Raw genomic sequence first — 8,777 nt, forward strand, 5'->3', positions numbered from 1 at the left:
GTAAGGAAGGTTCAACAAATAAACCTTTGACCTTGCAGGAATCACTGTCAACTAGGACGGTATCACCATCTGGAACATTAGGAACAACAACAGACACTCTAGTGAGAGCACTAGCCGCAACAGAGACGTCTTTCTGCAAACGGCATGTGACATCAACAAGAGATGGCATTACTAGTTCCAAGTAATCGTTTTCTGACAAGGCATCCCCTGTGGAGAAACTACTACTCGAACTAGCAGTCATTGCAGGGATAGGCTGTGCACTCAAGGCAGTCTGAGTGTCCTCGGACACTTGAGGCAACGGAACACTATCCTGCAAGTCTGAAGGTATAGGTGGAACACTAATGGGAGTGACAGAATTACTAGTGCCTGACCGCTCGGCTACGTTAATAAGTAATTCGTGGATCTATAGGAACTTAATCTGAACTTCACATTTAGCAGCACTTTAACAAATCTCAGATACAAGCTGTGAGAACAAACACATTGCTCAAGGGCTAGATATTGTCTTTCAGTCAGTAAGGGAATGTTGGTACTGTGGACTGATTCATATTGACTTTGACTGGAATGATACACTAAGTGAACGTTCAAAAGTGACTGGGACATCTTCTCAGTGAAAATACTGAAGGGCATAAGTCAAGAAAAATGGAGAGAATGACACAATAAGCTTAAATGGAAAAAAATGCTTAACTATTCTGCATAAGTAATTAAAAATTTACAAGTTACACAGTAAGCAAAGAACTCACACAAGAATAATATGCAACTTAACAAACACTGAAAATCAAGAGAACTTGTACTTTGCTCAAATCTAATATGCTCAACTTTTACTTTAAATTGAATAAATGGCACAGTGAGTTGTCTTTACTTTCAATGCAACAAGGAAAATACACAATAAAATAATAAAATGGACTCAATAAACTTGTGCAAAAATTAAAACAACACACAATTCGCTGAAATAAAAATTAAAATGACAGACAGAATAAAATACTATGCACAGAACAGAGCATAAGAAACTGCACTGTAATAAACTGTATTGCACAACACTGCATAAAATTTTCTGCAAGAAAAACTTTAATAGCAACACAATATTTGCACAAGAATTATTGCAAAATGAGTCTATGTGCAATAATAAAAATTATAACACACAAGAAAAGAAATATATCAAGGAATGAACACTTTAACTCTTAACTGCACTTAAACAACAAGCAAAAGAACAATTTACTTTAAAAGGAGAACTTAAAAATTGCACTAAGAGTGAATTTGTTCAATAAAATATGAAAAATAATAGGTGCTAAAACACACAACAAAAAGAAATACAACACTTACAGTGATGCAGAGCACAAAACATCAACATAAACTCAGTACTAGAATTTTCTTGCAATGAAACTTGATGTTTTTAAAAAAATTTTGTAAACAGATTTCTTGCTGGAGCTTTAAAAATGGCACTATTGTCTGTGGAAATAAGACAAATTAAACACTGGCTGAATGGAAAAATATGAACACAAGAATGTTCAACACACAGGGAACAAACAAAAATACACAATTGCTAGGAAGAAAAAAAAATAACAGACAACACTGAGTTGTGATGCAGAATATGAGGTGAAAAATTTACTGAGTTAATTCACTGGAATTCTGAAGTTTAAACACAAGTTCTATACTGCTCATATGTTGCACACACAACAAAGGAAACACTAAGTACTTACTTCAAGTGTGTATAAAAAGAAACACAACACAACAGATATAAAATAATGCACGAAAATTAACACTGAATTAAGGAGATTAAAAGAAATTTATGCAATCAGTACATGATAAACACTGAGTCTGATCAAGAGTCACTGAATGTCACTAAGAGAAAAATTCACTGGGAACACAAAAGAAATGTCTCAACACTCGCAAATGTCTCTAAAAAAAAAATATTATAGCTGTAACACTTGAAAAAATGAGATTGATGGATTGTTTATATCGTCTTGCTGCTGTCCTCTGCACAGATGATCGTAGAATTGCGCTTAAATCGGCGAGAGACAACACACAGGAGGCTTTTAAAGATGGCGCGCCACACTCTAGCTCTTGACCCCCTATGTGGTCCTTAAAATATGGTGCTACAACCCTTAGCAGAGCACCAAAACACTGATGAGGTAGGTGAGTTGTAATGGCCGACTGTAGTTGGGTTTGTGGGTAAAGGCTGAGCGAGGCGTCTGAGACCGGCAATGGTGCGACACACGTGATCGTGAGTGGCTGGGCTTATGGGTTGAACGTCGTAAGCCTCACTGAGAAAACCCACACTGCCGCGAAGATAATTCTAAGCCGGCTGGCTTAGGAGAAACCCACGAAATACTACAACACCACAAGGATGACAAGGAGCACTCAGAATGCTTGGAACTAGAATCACAAGCGATGAAGGCTAGTCATGTGGCTTGCTTGAGTACTGGGGTAAGACACCTGGGTTAGTTGCTAGCTGGCTTATCTTAACCCTTCACACAGAATAGCTTGATAACTTCACACGATGAGCACAGCAGGGGTGGAAGCTGGCTTGGCAGGCAAAATAATTGGATGGAGTAGGCTAGGCTGGACTGGACTCGGGTGTTCTGACTCCCCCACCACAGACTGGAAGCTGGCTTATTTTGCAAACTCGGGTCAACCCCTCGGGAGTAATGCAAAAAAGCAGGAAACACTAATACAAAGAGACTGACCAGTGAATAATGTAGAAGCTGGTAGAGTAGCTGGCTTGAGGTAGCTGGCTGGGTGAATCTCGGTAGTCGGTAGGCCTACTGGTCACACGAAATGGCCGTCTTGCTGGTCGACAACTTTATCTCCAGAAATCGCTGTAATCGTCAGAATTACAGGCTCACCGCTGGCACCATTTATCGTAAGGGTTCTTGAATGGAGATATCACAGGTTGAAAGTAGACACACTTGTAGGATGGTAGATATATTGTCAGACTGAGATGGGAGATGGAGCCCGGTGCCAAGCCTGTTCACGTCTTGTAGGTCTGCCGCCGAGTGAGGACGGGACAGGGGGATCACTGCCCATGTGTATCCCTATGACGTCACACAAAGCCAAAGGCCTACGAGGGATCTCGTGTCTAAAGCACAGGGATGATACTAATATGCTATGCTATATAATACTGGGAATACAGGGATCAGCAACTATGCTGACATTAGGATCATTTTTGTTTGATCTGATTTCCCTATTTGGAACATAATTTGACTGAGCAGCTAGAACTATGCCCTGGAAAGCATCATATCGGCAACCATCACCACCTACCTGACCCTTAGTCAGGTCATTCCAGTTCAGCCCACCTAAGTAATTTTTCAGTCCTATGAAATCAGCCAAGCGAAAGTCAGGGACGGAGACTTGATTGCCATTATTAGGGGAATTCCATGATATATTAAAACTGAGTGATTTGTGATCACTTTCCCCAAGCTCATCATTAACCTCAAGATTATTAATTAGTGTTTCCCTACTGGCAAGAACCAAGTCAAGGAGGTTATTTCCCCTAGTTGGCTCTGTCACAAACTGTTTTAAAAAACAATCCTGGATCGTATCAAGAAAGTCACCTGACTCTAAATTTCCTGTCAAATTGCTCCAGTCAATCTGTCTATAGTTGAAATCTCCCATTAGCACAACATTTTCGTATGTAGATGCCTTACGAATTTCGTCCCATAGAAGTTTACTGCACTCCCTATCAAGATTTGGGGCCCTGTAAATCACACCCAAAATTAGTTTTTCTCGGCCCTCGAGAAGCTGTAACCAAACAGATTCAGTGGCTGACGCTTCTAATTTAATATCTTGTCTAACACAACAATTTAAATTGTCTCTGACATACATCGCTACTCCACCACCTTTCCTGTTGACCCTGTCAGTGTGGAATAATTTATAGCCTTGTATGTGACATTCAGAGGGCATCTCTCTATCTTTCAGATTAAGCCAGGTCTCTGTTATAGCAATAATATCTATGTTTCCTGCACTTGCAATTAATCTTAGCTCATCTATCTTATTTCTTACACTCCTGCTATTAGTATAGTAAACCTTAAGGGAGCTAGTCCCTTGCTGCCCTCTGCTGTCCCCCTTTGCTGACCTGATCTATTGTCTTTATTTATAACTTCATGCTGAATGCCTTTTATACATTTACTGTTTCCAACCCAAGTGTTGCAACCTGCTTGTTTCCCACACACACCCATACCTCTATCTTCCATCAGTTTAAAATCATAGGCATTTCACCAATGGCCTTCTCAATCGAGTCTGCAAGTGCTACCACCCCAGCCCCAGAGAGATGTACCCCATCCCTTGCATACATATCATGTTTGCCATAAAAGTTGTTCCAGTTGTCAATGAATGGGATTGCAAGTTCCTTGCAGTATCTGTCTAGCCAGCAATTTACACCAATTGCCCTAGACAACCATTCATTTCCTACTCCCCTTCTAGGCAAGATGCTACATATGATTGGGATCCCTCCCTTAGACTTAATGAAATCTATAGCTGACCTGTACTTATCTAGCAGCTCTTCTCTCCTACCCTTCCCAATATCATTTCCACCAGCACTGAGACAGATAATGGGCTTGTTCCCATTACCTGACGTGATATTATCCAGCCTGTTGACAATGTCCCCAACACCAGCTCCAGGGAAGCACACTCTGTCTCTCATCTTCTTATTCCTATTACAAAAAGCACGGTCAATATATCTTACCTGAGAGTCACCAACCACAAGAATGCGCTTACCTCCATTAGCAGGGGCAGTAGTACCCTTACCTTCACTGGCCACTGAAGTACATTCATCCTGAAGAACAGAGAAGCGATTTCCTACCTTCAGATCTTCACTCTTAACTTTCCTTACTCTGATGCGCCTTCCATTACTGTGAACCACTCGCCACTTGTAGCAGGTGCTGGACTGCACCTCACTGCTGGTAGCCGTTGCTACCTCCCCAGCTACAGCCTCCTCACAGCGAGAGACAGACTGCACCTCACTTCTAGAAGCCTCATTCCCCACAACTCCAGCCACCTCACACTCTCTCCCAGACCCATTGAGGTGGACCTTCAGCCTCCTAATCTCCTCCTGGAGAAGCAAGACCTCCTCCTTCAACTCTCCAACCTCAATTTTTAAAACACTGCAGAAGCAAGCCATGCTTTGTAACCATCCACACTAATCCCCAAAGCAGCTCAGGGTCTGTGACCTCACGTGTCAGATTAAATGTCCGGAAAATATTTTCTGTGAATTAACTGTTACGGCATCAAGGGGCTTCGTGACTCATAGTTTAGGTGAATCCAGTTGTATAGCGTGTCTCGCTCTTAGCGGACAGAGGATCGAGCCTCTACTACTTGCGCTGAATAACCCTCACGGATTTCGCATTTCACACGACTCTCACCAACACGCACTGTCAGGGTCCCAGATGTGGCTTAGAGAGAGAGGGGTGGGGCACTGGTCGCTGTTGTAACTTTAATCTCGATTGTTGTACCTCCTTCCTACCATGAATACTCCATCTTCCGCTTGGACAGATTGCTGTGTGAACCAGTCACCTCACAAAAAGGGAAGATTGTGGAGGTAATTGAGGCACGACGCTCAATTACCTGTAAAGACGATCACTCAATCGTTAGACAGCATATGTGTAACAGCCATATTTTTAACTTAGTTACCTGGAGTATACCTGGGGAGGGTTTCGAGGGTCAACGCCCCCGCGGCCCGGTCTGTGACCAAGCCTCGTGGTGGATCAGGGCCTGATCAACCAAGATGTTATGGTTGTAATCCTCTGGAAAAAATGAAAACGAAAATCTTTAATTCTTTTGAGGCATACATGACGGTTAACCCTTTGACTGTTTCCGACGTATAAATACGTCTTACGAGCCAATGTTTCTGACGTATTTATACGCACAAATTCTAGCGGCTTCAAATCGCGCGCCAAAGGCCTGGTAGGCCTACACGGGAGAGAATGGGTCTCAGTGGTCGGTGTGCACCCTGTGAAAAAAATCTCGGACCTAGCGGTGCATTGTGGGAACGCCATGTTGTCAGTCCATTTTCACCATGCCTCTCGGTAAGAAGTTCCTCACTCCTCGCCGGATTGGAGGTCTTTTGTTCCCAAGTGATAGCTCTAACAGCGATGAAAATGTCAGTGACAGTGAATTCAAGGGTTTTCAAGTGAGTGTTACCGAAAAAAGTGCCCAGGATAACGTAAATAGTGACGAAAACCCAGATGACCCACAACCTTCGACCTCTGGTGCTGTGCCGGCTTGTTCACATTCACCTTCGCCTGTACCAGGACGAAAGAGGAAACTATTTGGTCGTGTACAACACCCTGATGATAGCAGTGATAGTGATAGTGATTTCAAGGTCATTGAAAGCAGTTCTAGTGACAGTGAGAGTGAATATTCCCCAGTGAAGCGCCAGTATGTACGACGTAGCATGCGGTCTGGTAGTGTTTCATATGTTGTTCCAAGGGGAAGGAGAAACTCTGGGAGCACATCCCGTGGCCCAACACCACGACCTGATAGTGAAGATGATGATATTGTAACGATGGGTATGAATGGTGACAGTGAGGGAGGAGGCAGTGGTGGTGATAGTGAGGGTGGCACGGCCCATGTGGCACCATCACCGGGCCACGCTACTAGCCACGCGGCTGACTCAGCAGAAGAACCAGCCTCACCCTACCCCACACTGCCACAACCTGCACCACCACAACCTGCACAGCCACAACCACAGCCACAACCACGGTACAATATCCAGACCCCACCAGCAGACCGCATCTGGGATTGGCAGGACGGTGACGAGTTTGTTCCCAGTCCCCATGACTTTGATGAAACACAAAGTGGAATAAAGCCATCTTGTCCACTTGGGAACAATGCCAGTGAACTGGACTGCTTTGAGTTATTCTTCGATGAACCCCTGATGGACATCATTGTCAGGGAAACCAACACATACTGTGAATACACCATGGCAAATACAATTCTCTCACCAAAATCACGGCTACACAAGTGGAAGGAGACAACTGTGGCAGAGATGTACCTGTTTTTTGCCACAATAATGCTTATGCCACATGTGTATAAGCACACTGTCACCACATACTGGACAACAGATCGCCTGATTTCAACTCCAGGTTTTAGTGACATTATAGGTGTCAATCGTTTCCTGATACTGTTGCGTATGTTACACTTTTCAGACAAAACCAGGCCTGACAGAAGCGACAGGTTATATAAGATAAGAAATGTGTTTATGTACCTGAAACAAAAGTGCTGCATGTATTTTTATCCCTTCAGGAAGCTTGTTATTGATGAGTCCTTGATTTTATTCAAAGGAAGACTCTCATTCAAGCAATATATACCAAGCAAGAGGAAACGCTTTGGTATAAAGCTATTTGTACTGTGTGATTGCAGAAGTGGTCTTGTTTTAGATATTATTGTGTACACTGGCAGTAATACTTTGAGAGATACCATGAAGTTATTGGGTATCTCTGGTGATGTGGTTCGAACAATGATGGAACCATATCTTGGTAAGGGGCATATGTTATTTACTGATAACTGGTACACAAGCCCCTTACTCAGTGATTTCTTGCGAGTGAACTTGACAGACGTGTGTGGCACAGTGCGTGGTAATCGCAAACATATGCCAAGGTTCGACGCTGGCACTCGCAGAGGTGAGGTGCAAGCCTTTGCTGCCAATGACATCATGGCATTTCGGTGGCATGACAAACGTGATGTCACATTGTTGACATCAGTTCACACAAACGAAATGGTACCCAGTGGCAGGGACAACAGAGAGACCAATGAACCCATTCTAAAGCCTGCAGCTGTCATGGACTACAACCTCAATATGCGCTTAGTGGACAAATGTGACATGCAGATTGGGTTTGCAGACTGTGTACGCAAGAGTTATAAGTGGTATATCAAACTTTTTTTCCATCTTGTTGATATCTCTATGCTAAATGCTTATAACATATACAAGTTGAAGACCAACAAAACACCAAAATATGGTGAATTTTGCCTGTCAGTAATCAGACAAATAATTGCAAAGTACAAAGGAGCAACTCCTGCAATAGACCAGCGCCCACAGACGTCATCTCGTTTGAGGCCTGGTGATCACTACCCCATACAACTGCCTCCTACTACTGCCAAGAAAAATGCTCAGAAGAGGTGTTATGTATGTATGCATACCACAAAACGCCCACAAACACGCAGAGACACTCGTTTTATGTGTGAGGAGTGTGAAGTGCCCCTCTGCATATACCCATGTTTCAAAGAGTTCCACAAGCTGCAGCAGTTCTAGGAACGTGGTTAGTGACTGTACATATGTATATATATTATGGAACAATAGTAATAAACATTGTTTTGTATTGTTTGTTTGTGTAAACAAAGTGTATACACAAACTAATAGTGATAAAGTTTGTTCTGTTATTGTGTTGTAAATAATGAGTGTATATTTGAACAATGCACCTTACATTGGTCTCACAGGCCACATAAGTTACCTGGAAAAAAAAAATATTGAAAAGTGCAAGAAACCTTTGAATTAGAGTAAATAAAAGAATACCGGGCGGGCGGCAGTCGCCGCTGTTGCCATACGCACGTCGATTTCTGCAAACTTTGCAGCTCTATATCTCGGTAAGTACTGATGGCAAAATTTTTTTTTTAGGCTTAAAACACTAGTAAAAATATTCCTAACATTTTCATAAGAAAAAATAATTTTTTTTTTTTCGAATATTTGGCGACATAGAATGACAGTTTCAGACAGGGCCCTGAAACAGTCAAAGGGTTAAAGCGAACGAGTGTTGCTCTTCGTATAGTAGCAGCTTTGGTAAGTG

At 42.6% G+C, this 8,777-nt stretch overlaps 1 long non-coding RNA gene across 1 annotated transcript; it reads right to left on the reverse strand.

The window, feature by feature from the left end:
* Positions 1–1,128: 1,128 nt before the first annotated feature.
* On the reverse strand, positions 1,129–3,142 carry LOC138851602 (uncharacterized). Its single transcript, XR_011391296.1, has 2 exons — positions 2,115–3,142; positions 1,129–1,446 (listed from the first exon to the last, which is right to left on the reverse strand). It is a non-coding gene; the product is annotated as an uncharacterized lncRNA (long non-coding RNA).
* Positions 3,143–8,777: the final 5,635 nt, after the last annotated feature.

Source organism: Cherax quadricarinatus, unplaced genomic scaffold, assembly GCF_038502225.1.
Source record: "Cherax quadricarinatus isolate ZL_2023a unplaced genomic scaffold, ASM3850222v1 Contig1168, whole genome shotgun sequence".
Taxonomy (NCBI): domain Eukaryota; kingdom Metazoa; phylum Arthropoda; class Malacostraca; order Decapoda; family Parastacidae; genus Cherax; species Cherax quadricarinatus.